This window comes from Gobius niger (genome assembly GCF_951799975.1).
Source record: "Gobius niger genome assembly, chromosome: 7".
Lineage (NCBI taxonomy): Eukaryota > Metazoa > Chordata > Actinopteri > Gobiiformes > Gobiidae > Gobius > Gobius niger.
Window position 1 is genome coordinate 12,454,357 of NC_136858.1, and position 16,599 is coordinate 12,470,955.

General features: G+C 45.8%; 1 protein-coding gene across 1 annotated transcript in view; it reads left to right on the forward strand.

The window, feature by feature from the left end:
- Positions 1-6,341: 6,341 nt before the first annotated feature.
- The window catches only part of efemp1 (EGF containing fibulin extracellular matrix protein 1), a 35,902-nt gene continuing 25,644 nt past the window's right edge, over positions 6,342-16,599 (forward strand). Inside the window, exons 1-3 of the mRNA XM_079559997.1 lie at positions 6,342-6,672; positions 8,638-8,701; positions 13,825-13,975. The gene's annotated coding sequence lies outside the window, so the exon portion shown is untranslated. The remainder of the gene's footprint in view (positions 6,673-8,637; positions 8,702-13,824; positions 13,976-16,599) is intronic.

Genomic DNA, 16,599 nt, shown 5'->3' on the forward strand with positions numbered 1-16,599 from the left:
AGCTCAGGCAAGGCAAGTTTACTCAGTGAAAGCTCAATGCAAATGTCTAATCGCGTGTCCAAGTTTTTTTGCAGACAGTTGCAGGAATTAAGTACATCATTGAGGTGCAGCTAAAGATAAAGTGCACCCAATATATACATACAACCCTAATGTACGTGGAGCAAGGCTAATTAGCAGGGAGGCAACTAGCCTACACAGGACCGCTCACGTCACGTGCTCTCCATGCGCACATCCATTGTCAACTTGACTCACTCATTTGGATTTTGTTTTAGGAGCTTCACTGACTTCACCGAAATTCTTGCGCGACACGTTTTGTTTAAGGCGCCACAAAAACATGACTAATAAACTGTTGCTGGGTACTTGCCGAGTAAACAGCCATTATTGTGTCACTGTGTCAAACTTGGATTACTGATGAGCTTTTCAAAGGTGCTTCATTTTTGTCTTTGTGTATTCATTACAGAGCGCCCAAATCCGTCGCTTTCCCTGTTCTAACACAGGCCTGAATATGCTCAGTGACCTGCACTCATGCTGCATTGTGTGGGGGAAGAAATGGCATAATTATTCCAGAGTGGCCGGGCAGCTTCACGGTGCTCCCCTGTGTGTCCTGGCAGCTGGACGCCTCTGGTTTGCGTGTCCAGCTTTACTCAGACACTTGGCTCTTCTTGCTGTAAATGTCTCTGCATAAGCACCGGTAAGAGGAGTATTTTTTTTTCTCCGTAAATGTAGACGTATTTCCAGAACGGGCATGAATTTACATGACAACTACCACGAAAAACATGTTCAATAGGGTCCCCTCTGGTGTCAGGACTCCTATGACAGACAAAAATAAAAGATCATAGAACGGGACGGTGTGGATGACTTTGGTATCAATGTCTGAAAAAAGAAAAACATGTATATTGGACCTTTTTAGAAGTATATTTACTGAGAATATATATATACTGTAAATATTTCTGCCTTACGTGTACTGTACTGTAGGGGGATCAGACTGGCCCCTATGGACACTCGTATAGATGCGGGTGCTTCTGTCTACACACGGCGGGCTCCAGAAGGGCACTCTGTGTCGGGGATTAACAGGCGTTTTCAGATTAGTGCCCGGCAAGACCCAACTGTCTGTTGCTCTGACCCCCTTTTTATGCGGGAATGCGGCCTGTCATACCGCTACTGTAGTGTGCACAGTGCTGGTGCAACAATTGGGGACAGATGCATAGAAAGACTCATTTGAAACCACAATTAAAAACTTAGTCTGTGAATTAGTAACAATTATAATGAAGTTTTGCAAGATTTTTGAGTGTTAAAAAGGATCAAAATCAAACTGCGCATTAGGAGCCAGGTTTATAATTCGTAGGTTTTATTATTATACAAATTGTATGTGTTTTTTCCGGAGGGTATTTTGGATATCTTGTTTTTAAATAAAATAGTTTTCACAGGCGGGGGACATAAGTAAAAAAAAAAAAAAATTTCACCTTGTTTGTGATGTTAATAAATCTGACTTGGAGTTCAATGAAATCAAAAGTTCAGTTCGGGAAAAGTGCGCTGTCTGTAGCTGTTACTTTTCGTGGAGGTGTTGTCCATTTGCAGTTTTCTATGAGAACTTCAAAAGCTCAGAGGAAAGTTGTCAGTGAAGTAATGGAACTGTGTTATTGTGCAGATTAAGGTTAAGGAGAGCAAACTTTTTAAAGCCTGGAAATTTTTAAGAAAAAAAAAGAGAGATTTGCTTGAGTGTCTTCCCTTAAACCTATACCTACAGTACGTGTAAGTAACATTTTGTTTACTATCATATTGCCACAGATAGTGAACTTAATTTGTTTTTGTTTGTGTGTCTCAAGGCGAAATGATGCAGATTTGATCATTTATTCATTTTGCAAAAGGGATCATTATCTTATGCGTGTTAAATGAGTCAAAGCAAATCGGTGTGGGCGGGAAAAGAGATAAATTTACTGTAAACAACTCTATACTCCACACCCCCCCGTCCGACTCGTAGGGCCCTAATCACAGAGGTCTTAATCAGAACCGGGAGAAACACAGAGAATTGGCTGGCACTGAGGATTAGTTAGCAGGGGTTAGGAATGTGGGGGAAGGGCGCGCCTTACGCCATGGATGATGACTAACATGGAAGCTCCGGTGCCAGGGCTATGCCCCATCCATCTGCTGTAGCACTACCCACCAACCAGCCAGCTCCACGCACACACACACAAGCACACAAACAGGTGCGCACGTGTGTGTGTAGGGGCTGTAGTATATGCGCCCCGTTCTCTGCCCTGTCCTCACTTAGCCCGGGCAGCAGATGGTGAGGGGTAAGAGGCAGGCTCCTGTTGCCCCACCTCCTCCTCCTCCTCTTACTCCTCTCCTGCACTCTACTCCGCGCCACCAGCCCCAAACTCTCCAACCCCACCCCTCTTTGTGTTCGCGGGGGTTGAAAGGAGAGCCCCAGCCTCAACACCCCCCCCCCCCTCCACCCTCTTCCTACAAATCCCTGGCCGGCTGCCATTGGCGGGACTCAGTCAGGTGTCCTAATGCTTCAGTTAGGGGAGGAAACGCTGCTTAATCTGCCCATCGCGTGCCACTGGCCATGGCCCTGGCCTCTTTGTGTCTGGCACCCCTCTGATCACCCGTCCACCCTTCATCTGCCGGACCCCCCTGTGCCACTCCCAACCCAGTTTCCCTGTCGTTCTTCCTCTCGCCTTATACATCATCTGCACATCTTGACTCTGTCATAAGTTTGGAAGGGACGATACCCAGAAAGGGGCTGTGCAAAATTGTCACTTAATGTCCAGTCTTATCAGCAACATCTATAAATGTTGGTCAACCACGAGCCAATGTGTTGGGCCAGTTTGTGTGAGACTTAGGCTCGTATAGTGCTGAGTCATCAGTGGCTCCAAATTTACGCACATTTGCAATTTATGGAGAGGGAGTTTTAACATTTCATCAAAGCAATAACGGCTGCAGTGCTGCACAATATGTGAAGATGTCATATTGCGAAATGTTAATTAACTATGTCAACATGTGTTCAATTAAATTTGCAAAACGGTACAGTGGGAGGAAAAAGTATATGAACCGTTTTGAAGTTCTCACATTTCTGCCTAAATTGATCATAAAATGTGGTCTGATCTTTATTAAAATAACAAGAATGAGTAAACGGTGTCGGCATAAACTAATACCAACATTCACAGGACAGCATGGAATAAGTAAGTGAACCTCCTGGCTAAGGATCCTCCAAGAGCTAATTAGACAAGTTTAAGCAGACATTTAATGTCCAGTGTGAGCCAACCTGAAGTCCAGTCACGGAGGTGTGGCTTAAAGCTGCTCCGGGCACTGAAAAACACTCTAGTTTAGAAGCATTGTCTGATGTGCACCATGCCTTGCTGTCTGAAGACCTACGATCAAGAAATGTTTTTGTATAAAGCTGGATAAGGTTACAGAACCATTTCTAAAAGTCTTGATGGTCATAAATCCACAGTTAGACAAATTGTCTATAAATGGAGAAAGTTCAACACTGTTGCTTCACTTCCAAGGAGTGGCTGTCCTGCAAAGAAAAGAACCCTAAAGTGTCACTTAAAGACTTGCAGAAATCACTGGCACAGGCCAACATCTATGTTGACACAACTACCATACGTAAAACATTGAACAAGAATGGGGTTCATGGGAGATCGCCACGGAGGAAGACATTGCTGTCTAAAAAAAAAACATTGCTGCCCTTTTGAAGTTTGCGAAAGAGCACTTGGATGCTCCACAGCAATACTGGCAAAATATTCTGTGGACTGATGAAAACAACGTTGAATTGTTGGGACGAACACACAACGTCAGGAGTGAGGACAAATGGAAAAGCACACCAACATCAAAACCCTGTCCCCACTGTGAAGTATAGTCAGGGAGCATCATTTTGTGTGTGTGCTTTATTGCCTCAGGGCCTGGACAACCTCATCAATTTAAAAATGAATTCACAAATTTTTCAAGATATTTTGCAGAAAACCTTAAGGCCATCTGTCCAACAGCTGAAGCTCAACAGAGGACGGTGCTGCATTGAGACAATGATCCAAACCACAGAAACAAATCCACTTCAGAATGGTCTCAGAAGAATAAAATACACATTCTGTAATGACCCAGTCAAAGTCCTGACCTAAACCCCATTGAGATGCTGTGGCATGACCTCAAGAAAATGATTACACCAGACATCCCAGGAATCTCACTCAACTGCAACAGTTTTATAAAGAGGAATGGTCCAAGATTCATCCTGATCGTTGTGCACTTCTAATCTGTAACTACAGGAAACGTCTGGATGAAGTCGTTTCTGCCAAAGGAGCATCAGCCAGCTATTGAATCTAAGGGTTCACTCACTTTTTCCTCCCTGTCCTGTGAATAGAAATAAGATAAAATGTAATTGTTTGGGTGGTATTAGTTTAAGCAGGCACTGTTTACTAATTTTTGTGATTTTAATAAAGATCAGGCCACATTTTATGACCAATTTAGGCAGAAAAGTAAGAAATTCCAAACTGTTCTTATCAGCTAAACCCATTTGAGACCTACAAATTGCTTCTTCTGAGACACTGAAGAGGCACCAAGGTCCCCCAAACCTGCAGCACAGTGGAGGCATCACAAGAGGAGTTCCAGGAAACAAAAAAAGGGGCAAACGAGAAGATGGTGAAAGACTGTTGTGGAGCGGAGGGAGCTGCAGGAGGAAGGAGGACCTCAGTGATATTGCGATATAACTTGTAATTTCTTGTGAAATTGATGTTGTTGTTGTTTTGATAATGATAATTGGCAATCTATTGAGCTCTGAGTGAGCGACTTAGATTTAAGCTATTACAGTGAAGTGTGAACTTTCAGGAGAAGAAGATCGCTTCTCCTGAAGAGCTCATGAATCGTGACCAAAATCGTGACCTATGCCAAAGAAAATTGTGATATTTTTAGCCATATAACCCACCCCTAGTCCTGACACCCACTTTGGGAACTTAGGTAATACATTTTCATCTGTGTCCGTAAGGATGCATCATGTAAAACCCGCTAATGCTTTAGTTTAGAAATCCTTTCTGTTCATATTTCAGTCTTTGTTCATATTTCAGTCTCAAATATGAATGCCTGTTTAAAATGTGAACAGGAACTTGAAATCTTTATTTAAAAACATAAATCCTAAAACTACACAATCGCAACACTTTGAAGGAACACGCATCATTTTATTGTGTTTTTGCATTTTCAGATTGGCAGTTATACCATATGTGCACATGCAGTGATGTGACACGGATGCTTTCAACCCTTGGTGCAAAAAGATGATACAAGTACAGAGCAATATCAAAACCCTGGCCGCTCTGCCGCAGGAAAGCCAGTCGAACGGGCCCCGTCCTGATCATTGTTACTGAGCTTAAGACCACACTGCAAAAACATCCCAAAAGGACTCAAATCACAAGAAAAACAATACACAAAAAAGCTACGGCCCAGAAATGTCAATTTAATAACCACCTGCCTCATTAACGGAAAGGTGCTCCTCCCTGATTAGGATGGATGACGTGTGCGTTCTCTCGCAGGGGCCCGATGCTGCCGCAGTTGCATAACCAGAGCAGAGGTCATTACCATTTGACCCCCCGTGACCTTCCCTTTGGATTGACCCCGGAGGTTTTGGTCAGCGCTCCAAAGCAAAGGCCAGAGTTCAAAGTGTCCTCAGCTGCTACCATGGAAACGGCAGCAGTGCCTTTCCCGAAGGTCAGGCGGGATGCAAGACCTTTCACACCTTTCATTTGATCTGTTACTTGGTTTTGGTCATTTTTTTTTTTATTTAACAGAAAGCATTTAAAGTGTATTTTCGGTGTAAATTGACAGCTGGTGTTTGTATGAATATTTGATTGGGATGAGTTTAAATTAATAGGTCGATAGGTGCACTTCTAAGTGCTTTATTGTCCCATTTTTTTTGTCGAGTGGACCTTCTGAATCCGCCATTCTCGAAACACACCCTTGGTTAGTTTTCCCACTTCCTGTTTGTGCCTGTTGTGAAGGGTTTCCTCGCAATCAAAGCGCTGTGATGGGGGTGGGACGAGGAACGGAGAAAATCAATATTTTCAATGTAACGTGCGGCCGATGGAATAGGAGGATGATTTATGTAGGGAGGGGGGCTTTTCCAAATCAGCAGGGACTCGTCCAGGGCAGGATGGTGAAGTGGCTGATGGGCTGGTCACGGTGAGAGCTCTGCGAGTGCATTACGTGTTTGGTGTTTCCTGGTGACGCTCCTCTTCTCACTCCCGTCCCGCCTCATCTGAGCACTGTCCCACTGCAGCCCAATGGGAGTTTAGCACCAGCCCGAGCAGCATATGTGCCACTGCTGTTGCTGCTGCCTCGTGTTAGTCTAGTGTGGGACAGAGCAGTGGGACAGGGGACAGAGTGTAGTGCAGGAGGATGTTAGAGTGGAGGCGGGAAGAGGCAGAGGCGAGGACATAACAAGCGTACTGAAGTGTGTGTGTGTGTGTTTGCTTTATTGCAGTGGCCCCACCTACCCCTCCATCCCGTGGAGGAGCAGAGTCCCGCGGAGGAGGGGTGGGATCCCCTCCCTCTGACACACACCCACTCCGATGTGGCTCGTACACGCGCTGCTCTGAGGCAGCAGTCTGAGGCTGAGGAGCGCTGGATAGACCGTGCCAGGGCGTGCAGGTGTCCCACCCTTCTGCAGCGCACATGGATCTTCACCAGGTACTCTGCTGTGTGTTCTGACTCTACTTCTATCAGAACTAGTCTTAGTGCTGCTACTGTTGCTCTGGGGCTTCCTCCTGAGTAACCCAGTAGCCTCTGTGCTGCTAATGTGTGTTAGTGGGACGACATGTGCGCGCCTCAGTGTTTACAAGCTCCTCACCACTTTGTGTTGGATAACTCTAAGAACATGTGCTTGTAGTTCTGTGTTTGAGTCTAACTAATTGTGCGTGTTCCAGGCGTCAGGTGCATGTTGCTGTACTCAGACACACATTGAATGATTTTGTTGCTTAAATCTACAGGGAGGATGGACAAAGCATGTTTTTCACGCTGTGTGTAGACCCTATGTGTGATCCTGTTTAGCTCCAATTCTACATCTCATGTTTATCCCTGTAACTGATACGGCGCTGTGCTGTGAGCCTGTTAGTCATGTGCCAGGAGTGGTGGCCTGAGTTGGTACAATCCGGGATCGAGCAGTGCATCATACTGAAAGTATTATTTCGTAAACAAAGCCTAATTGTAATCTTCATCGAGTGTATATGAAGGTGAGATGATGAGATTGTGGCTCATCAGGCCGGGCCGTGTAAAGTGTGAGAGTGTAAGAGCACATGTCTTGCATGTAACATGCTGTACTGGCAAACACCCACACCTCAGCACCAGGGCCATGTTGTGTGGCAGCACTTCCGCTGATTGGCTGTATTCAATACTGTGTTCAGAGGTGTACGCGCATATGCCGCAGTATTTCTCCTTCTGCTTTCACTAATATCTCTATTCTACAATGATAGCATTTATTCTTAAATTAGATTTTTATTATGTGTAGTATGTGAAATTTTTTGACAATCTGGTTTATCCAACACAAGTTTACAGATGATATTGAGGAGCAGTTGTTGAAACAGGCCCCACAGATAAGCAGGTGAAGTGTGCCGCGTGTCCTGGTCCCCTCGTGTTCAAACGGCCCTGTCCCTTCTGTTTGGGCCTGTATTGACCTGTTAATGGTATTATCCACAGAGCGTGTGGCAGGGCTGGGGTCACTTCCCTCTAGGGTTTGATGGTCAGCCCTTTGGCCACAGTGTGGTCAGAGAGTGGCCAATCGGACCTGAGCTGTGGTCATCCTTCAATCTCTTTCCTTTCATAAAGGAGGTCACACGAGTCAAAGGGTAATAAGTTTAACCCCTGGAGGGCCCAGGAGTCAGGGGTCACACACAAGGCTATAGGAAGAAGGTTTGCATCATCAATCAGTGCCCTGCTGCTTATAGCTGTGCATATCGATGACATGCTCGCTCTGCCAATCTCATTAGCATGCCATGCTAAGCACAAAGGGCGGCCATTCCAATCACATGGAGTGAATCAAAGTAATGAGAATCAGCCTCAATAGAGTCGTTGCTTTCTTAATCTCTATTGCACTCGTGTTTAATTGGAGCTCCTGTTTAAACCTTCAGCGTTTAGTGTTTGGACAACATGAGGGACTACATCTTTCCCTACCTGAAAATGATTTTGTTGCTCCAAAATGGCGGCGGCGCCGCACACCTTTGATTTCTCTGTGCGTTTGGTATTTTAACATTTAAGTAGTAACAATGTCTTAAACAGGCAGTTTTATTGGATGGACAGTGAAACCACATTCTGACATTAGTTCTTACTAGTTATTTAACCAAGAACACAACAGCGTGGAAATGCCCGGTCATGTAGCTCTGTCCTGTATCTAAAGTGCATGTCTCAGTGAAAGAGTGCAGTGATGCTGCTGTGGCGATGCTCCAGCCTCTCCCTGAGGTCTCCTCTCCCTGGCTGATGTTCGCGATGTGTCAGCACTCTGCAGCCTGTCTGTGGGGCAGCCTGGCCCGACGCCAGGCCACACATGTCCTGGCACTAGACTCTCAGACGTGACAGGAGCGTGTGTTGCGCTCCACTCTACTGGTGATCCAGTAATGGACAGGAGTATTACACATTTAATGTTGTTTTTCTGTTTTCCAGTCCACAGTGCTGCACGGCGGCAGAGGAGACGCTGTGAGCTTCCATACCGACGGCTGGTTACATGGTATGGCTCCACCCGCACATACACCATGGCCCAGACTGGTTCGTGCCATTAAGTGTTTGAATAAGGGAGATGTACATGTTGCTCAGTCAGCTCTCGCACAGACAGACTATCAATCACAAATGCACACAGAGCCGCATTGCTCTTTCTCTGGTCCCTCCTGTCCTTTTCTCTGGGCCAGAGTTACACAGCGTTTTACCTGCAACACTGCATTTTCTGCACTTTGTTCAGAAATCCATTCATCCGCCTCATGTTTATGACTGCGCCTTAAATCACGCTGCGTAACTTGTAACTCGGCCCCACATCAACACTCTCCCCAGATATTCAGGATCGTACAAAGCTTCAATTTGTGAAGTAAACGACAGAGTTCTAAAGTGCAGCATGGAGGTCCCCATCACAGCGTCAGCTTTTATCAACTTCACCTTTCCTATACCTGCTTTCTGCACCTCCTCTGAGCACCCAGACACCTCTTCAGTCCTCATGTTGATAAGCCGTTGTTTGCTTTGTAACTTGTAACCAAATAGGATCTGATGTGCACTTCTGTGCAGTGTTCAGACCTTGGCTTGTGGATAAGACGTAGCGGGGCAGCGGCGGTGGGAGAGGTGCTGCGGAGGGCGTGTGAGCAGCCGCAGGTGGAGCGATAACAGCAGGAGATCAATGCTTTTGGTCAAGGTCTCCATCAGACTGGGTTTGATCAGCTGACAGCTTCACTCCGGATTATCTCGGGTATCGTAGTTGGAACAGCAGCAAACAGTAATGATAGAATAAAGCTGGTGTCAAAGCCGTGGTGAGGGCCGCGCTGGAATAATACACAGTTCACACGTCGACACATGCTCTTTGCAAAGGTCATACGTTGCTCCAGTCAATGTTGCGATATGGCTAATAAAGCAACCAATAACTGTCCTGGTCAGATACGCTGTAATTGTCCAGGGTTTATCACTGGGACGGGAGCGTGTAATCAAACGGTCAGACTGGATCACTGCAGTCATCAGGAAATATGTGCGGCCAAAGGCATGGGCTTTCATCATTCTGCCTCTTACTGAGAGATATTTGACACTATTCTGTGGTTTGTTAGTAATTGTTGTTCAGTAATGTTTTACATATGGGACTGCGCCATAATGCTAAAACTGGTTTAAAATGAAAACTCATGAAACTGAGAGATTTACCCAATAACCTAGTCTTCAGTCTGTCAGATGTAGGAGATGGAACAGAGATGTTGACTCGGTCAGAGGCCAATAACACGATGCTCGGGGTAAAAGGCCTCTCCTGCAGTCGTCCAAATGCACTCCCTCATTTGCATGAGACATAAATTCACATTTAGATGGCTGAATATTGCTTCTGAGGCTCATACAATGAAATTGTAGCTAGTCAATAGTGTCTGTTACAGTGCGAGTTGGAGGAATTACGTGGCCTATATCTGTGATGGGATGTAAATATGGTGCGGACAGTCAGGCGTCGGCTGCGAGGCTGCAGTGCAGCTAATGGCAGCACTTCACTCCACGTGGTGCTATGAATTAAATAGCGATGGAGGCCGTTTCGCATGTGTTTTGGTGCCCAACTGCATTCACGCGTTTAGTCTAAGGAGCACAAGTGACAAGTGCCATTTTATCAGAGCTTTTTAAAATTCCTTTGTGCCTTGGCCTTGTTCTCCAGTCCAGTGGTTCTCAGTGCTGTGGCTTCAGACCCACCTTAACCCTGTCATGACAAACCGCCACCGGAATCAAATTATTTAAGTAGCTATTTTTATTTTCGCTGTATATTGTATTTAAAAACTCAGACTCCTGTTAAATTTAGACACTGATAATGAGGCTGACGATCTAAAACTGCCAAACTAATGTATCAGCACTTAGGCCTGAGACCCACCAGTTGAGACCCGCTGCTCTAGTCCCTCCCCAGATCGAGCCTCATTCCTCCCCTCTCCTACAGTAGGGCTCCCTGAATGCAACGGAAAGACTGCTCCAAATGCCCTTGTCACTTCAGCTCACTTAGATGCCAATTGTTTTTAGCCACTGTCCGCACGCTGCTCTCAGGGTCGTCCTGGCCGCCCTGCAGACCCAACCCCCCCCCTCCATCCTCCTTAAACATGACCCCAGTGCACATCTGCAACCGGCCCCTCGCATTCTCACGCCGCGCGGTTATCTCATCGTCCCCGCACCGTCAACAAACTCTACAATATGGCCCCGGCAGGAGGCCCCCGCTGCCGACCTGCCCCGTCGGTCCAACAGCTCTGCCCATTGTCACCCCACCCTTTGATGAATTTACCTCCGACCGATTACAGTGCGTCAGTCTTTTTGTCCAGGGGAAGACAATCGCTTGTACAGTTGCAGACCCCGGAGCCCTAATGAAGCGCAAAGGCGTCCACGTTGGCTACAGGGCGCGGGGTCAGCCTCTTCCTCTCCGCTCCTAACGCCGGATGACAGCTAACGAAAAAGCACGGTGATATCATTATTGCCGGGGTCTTGGGGGTAGAGGGAGGGGGTTATTGTACGCGCAAGTCAGCAAAGCGTAAAACGGGGGGGCTCTTGTCGAAAACTGAAAGTAAAATTGGTTTTGATGAGTCACAGTGAGAGACCAACGGAAGAGAACAATAGCCGTGGGTTTGAATGGGCCGCGTCACTGTAAGGGCAGCGGTATGTGACAGGGACGACCTCGTGGAAGTGTGGGAGTCTGTCTTACAGCTGAAAGTGGGCCTTATTGGTGCCTTTTTCCATTTTTTTTTCACTTTTTATTCCAATAATGCGATGTTGAAATGATCTATAACAGAAATTAGGACAGGGAGCTTCTGGTATCCAGCAAAAAATGGTGCTCATGGAAGGAGGCCATGGGATGTGGAGAGAAAGATCAGGTCCAGGCACTCATATTTTGCAAAAGTATAAATATTAATAAAGCCTTTTATACTTTTGCAAAATATGAGTGCCTGGACCTGATCTTTCTCTCCGTTGAAATGATCTAGTTGTAAGAAACCAGCTTTCTCAAAATATATGAGGCAGAACTTGGTGTGAAAAGTTAAAGTAGTGCTTGATCTAGACCATCCAGAAGACACCAGGTCCAAGAACAGGGCTACACTTTTCTGATTTTGAAGAAAATGTTTCTTTTTGCAGACAATCAAATCCATCAAAAAGTCATGAGGAAACTGTATGTGGGCCAGGTCTAGTCTATATAAGTCCAGTTCACTATGTTTAGATTTCCACTGTTGTGGGATTTTGGTGGAGAGTATGAAAACTATATATTGGAAACCTTATGGTATAAGCAATGAGAAAAACAATATTTCCATCTGCCCTTGTCATTTGGTAAAATTGTGCAATTATACAATTTTCCCATTAGGGTGAATGAGGAGTTCTGGTCATCGCTACGGCGTAACTCCATGAAAAATATGACAAGTTTCCATGGACTTTTTTGATAGGAATGGCAAATATAATTTTTTTCCACATTTTGTAAATTTCCTCCAAGCTACGTTTTTTACTCCCCGTATAAATGTTATTATCGCACCCTTTTTATTTTTTACATATCAGAGCAAATGTAAAGAGTGTTTTTCTGAAAAAATCAAAAAGTGAACCGGACTATATAAGGCAGGACTAAATGTACAAATAATATAAACGAAAGATATTGCAGCTGCAGGAGGCTCAAAGTACCCCCAGAGGTATGCGTCCCGCTTTGAGAACCAATCCTTATTTGCAAATCCTCGGATACCTGCGCCTCTCACTTCATTTGAAAGATAAAAATGTACGATTTTATGTCAAACTGAGTGAAATCATGATCGCATTTTAAAGGCCCTGTACCTGAAAACAATGAAAGAGGAAGCCACTATATTAAAATGTTACTTGTGGTCCAAACTCATCCCTAACTCTCCTAACTTATTTGTCGCATCCAAATTATTGGCACTTTTCATAACTTGCAGGGTCACGTTCACAAAAATGCTACGAGAAATAGCTTGAAAGTTCATCAAATTGATACACATGGTTTTTAGTATTAGATAGTGTTTTTCCCACATATGTTTGAGTTTAGGATACACTAAAGGAGGACATTTTGTTCAATTTCTAGAAATAAAATCCGGTATAGTGACTTTAACCCCCCCCCCCCCACCCCCCCACCCCAAAAAAGACGCTGCCATCTTGTATTTGGAATTTGCAGATAAATTAGTATCATGGACAAAAATGTGATAAATGAACAACTTTTAACGTCGTGATAGCCAAAAGCGAGTTCATATGATATAAAGCTTTGCGTTCTTTCATTTCCAGCACATTTTCAGCATTGATATCAGTGTGGCACCGTTCTCCTGCTCAAGTATCAAGGGCCAGGTTCGAGGGGTGTAAAGGGAGGGGGGGGTGGGCCCTCATGATGTTGGGACAGATGGCATTTAGCTCTAGCTGTGCCGAGCTCAGTGGGACCCAAAGCTTAAGAGGTTAGGCCTGTCAAAACCACTCTGTTCATTCGGCGCCTAACAAAGTGTGGACTGTCAGCCTGTTCCGTTTAATAAACTTAGATTTTTTCCTTTCTTTTTTTTTTTTCTCCTTTTCCTATTTTACCCCTTTGTCAACGCCCAAGCAACACTTTGCAGTGCAGTGACCTGAATCTTCCCCAACAAGCGGCCCGGGACTCAATGGGGAAACTACTACACCTCTGGCAAAAGGGGACCCCCCTCCCTCCCCAACAACACCCCACAAATGTTCAAACCGCAGCTCGGATTGTTTTGTTTAGAAAGGGCCGGCGCCTTTGGGTCAGCAAACCTTGAGCATTAAGTATTCATGATGGCATTTAGGGTTGGAAGTCTGTTTCTTTTCACTGGTCCAAAGGTGGTACATGGGTTTGTTTGCATTATTACACGATATAAATGGGGCGGCTGTGTTTAAAATTGCATGATCTTCACCACCAGAGGGAGGCACAGTGTCGGCTGGAGAAATATCTCATTGCTTTACTGTACTCTTACTTCTTTGCACTAGTCCGAGGCCCAGTTATTTTTTTCAAATAGAAAACCCTGGAACATGATTCACTTCCTTTAAAACATTTGACATACAAGTCCAAGTGTTATGCAAATGTTTTGACTGTGCGCACACACACACACCCCCACCCACCACCACCACGTTTTCTCCCTCTCCTCACTTTTCCCATTTCCCAATTTGTTTCAGGGGTCAGAGGTCGAAGGCGGCCGAGCGCTGACCTCCCGGCGAAAGGCCAGCGCTGACATTTGACCCGCCGGTGGATGCGCGGCTGACCCCCAGGAGGATGTAGGCTACGGATCGACAAAGGGGAGGCACGTGCCCTGGTCAAGTCGCCATGGTAACCGGAGACCTTTTTTTTTTTTCTTTTTTTTCGTTTTGGGGAAGCGGGGTGGGGTCAACGGGGCCGATCTGTGTTAACCATCTGCCGCCCCATTGACTTTTCCCCCCCTAAACGAGAGCACGTTCTTACCCACCGCACAGACCCGAGTCCGACCGGCTAATCTCTGCAGGCAACTGTGATGTGCTGCCTTCTCACATTCACCTGGAGAGATTCGGCGAGCGGCGTCGCACACAGCACGCCGTCACACTGAAGACGGACGCTCGACGCAGATATGTTACGTGAATGTGTTCTGTGTTTAGGCGAGTACAGAAAAGCAGTTACGTCGAACTGAGGATATCTTCTACAATAGGAGTAGTTTAGTTTCAAAATTGCAATTTGAAAGATCATATAGGTCGGCACAACTTAAGACACCTCCTAACCCCCTAACATTAGTTTAAAGCCACACTGCCTAACATTTCACCCAATTAACAGAATCAAATACACGCTTTTATTTTGTAGTTTGGGAGCAGGGACGTCTCCAGCTCGTCTCCATGGAGATGTTGACTAAAGTCAGCCGAGTCTGAAATTTAACCTCTTAACCGCCACCTGAACCGACCACATTTTGCCTTCACCCAAATCTGAAAATTTCTAAAGAAAAAAGTCTCAAAATTGCCACAAAAGAGCGACGATAACGTGATGAAAAAATAAATGAGAAAGTGACACAAAAGTGGTGAAATTGCAACAAAAAATACCACATGAGAGCAACACAAAAGTGACGACGAACGCAACAAAAAGTGACAAAAAAGCGGCGAAAATGCAAAAAAATAAAGTAGCAAGTGACAAAATGTGTGACGATGGCATGATGTGTAGGTCTTAGGAGAAAATGCACTGGGTTAAGGCGGGGGGCTAAGAGGTCCTCATCCACATCCATTCTTTGATTATCCCCTGCAAAAGTAGCATTTTCTGTTGTCTAACAGTATAATCCTAATTACGCGGTGTGTCTTTAACCGTTCATCAGTAAGCTCTCAAGTCTGATTCATGAGTAATCATAAGTGCTGTATTTTTTTTTAATCCATCCCCCTGAAGCTGAAAACTGAGCCCTAAAACATTTGTCTCCCCATTACTGATGCCCATCATTTCCCAATCTCATTCCTCATCTGTTGCTACTTGTTGGTAAACTGTGTGTAGAAAGTATGAAAAGTGTTGGCTGCCTTATTTCTCAACCCTGCTCTTTGGCTTTGAGATTGTACAATTAGATTAGCTCAAATAAAAGAGAATAAAATGTGCAGGCGAGATTCTAAACCCTCCTTTTGTTGCGTGCGGCCTTCGTCACAGCTCACAGGTTTTGCACTGAAGTAGTGCATTTCTTAAAAAAAGAAAGAAAAAAAGTGCTCCTAGAAACCACCTGCTCCCCCGCTCCTGAAGCCCTGAAAAAGGATTTCACACTTTAAATAACCATCTTCCCACAATAGAATATCAGCGCGGATCTGTGGGCCTTGCGTTTGCAGAGCTGGGCTGGTGCAGAGTGTCTGAAGCCAAAGTGAAGGCAGGTTATTAAATTAGAGGTTAGAGCCAACAGGTGCAGCCCACCTGGTTAAAACACGCTTCACGCTGGAGACTGTAGCTCTTTGATGTTCTCCCACTGCGCAGGCCGCACACAGCACCGCGGGCAAGCCCATAACTGCCCTGCTGTACGACTATACAGCACGACCGAGTGACCGAACAAGAGAAGCCGAATGTCCCGCACAGCATTTATGATCCCCAAGTCTCCCCCTCTCGATTACTATCACCTCGCTGTCCACTCTCTCGTTCGTTCCACATTCCTCCCCCCCTCTCCCCGACGCATCCGCTCATATTCTGCTGTGTTTTGGTGAAATCTCAGCTGGCAACTGTGAGTGGTTCACTAGCTGCTCTCACAATGGCCTCTGGGATTATGCTAAACACCGCCGCGGCCGCTCGAACCGTGGACCCGCAGCGGAGACGCCCTTTGGAGCTGGCGGGAAAGAGATGGAGAGCCCTCAATGAAGATGTCAGTGCAATTAGGCCACAGCGCTTCAGTGTCTGCTCGCTCGCTCCCTTCCGCAGCTCCTCCACATGCGCTGCGCTGCCTTTTGAAGTCCAGCCTCATCTCTGGCTGCTCCTTCATAATGCATGCCCACTCCGAATTTGCATGAATTCACTTTCCAGATGCTTCTGCTGCCACCCTGACTTACAGTGAAGCGCGCTGTACAGTAGAGGCCATTGTGCTCCTGTCAGATGAAAAGAATGGTAATAGTTGTTTTATTATGGCACGGGTTATCACCTATCGCCATTAAGAGTTCATGGAGGTGGAGCTGTGGCGACCAGGAGCTTTCTGATGCGGATGATACTGCATCAGGAACTGATTGGCTGATGCTGAGGAGCCAACAGTACCTGATGCAGTGCCTTCAGCATCGAAAGAAGCATCACAGCAGCTACGAGTCTACAGAGGAATGTTGTTTTGTGTAACTGCTCTTTGACAATAAACGTCTATGCCTTGTATCCAGCTCACTGTCTCTGTGTGTGTTATTCATTACTGCGGTCTGCCGGATATGTGGCGCAGTAGTTGGCATGTTCTGCTTAGGTTTCTGCCTAGTACTGTGGTTTACCCACCACTAAAATCA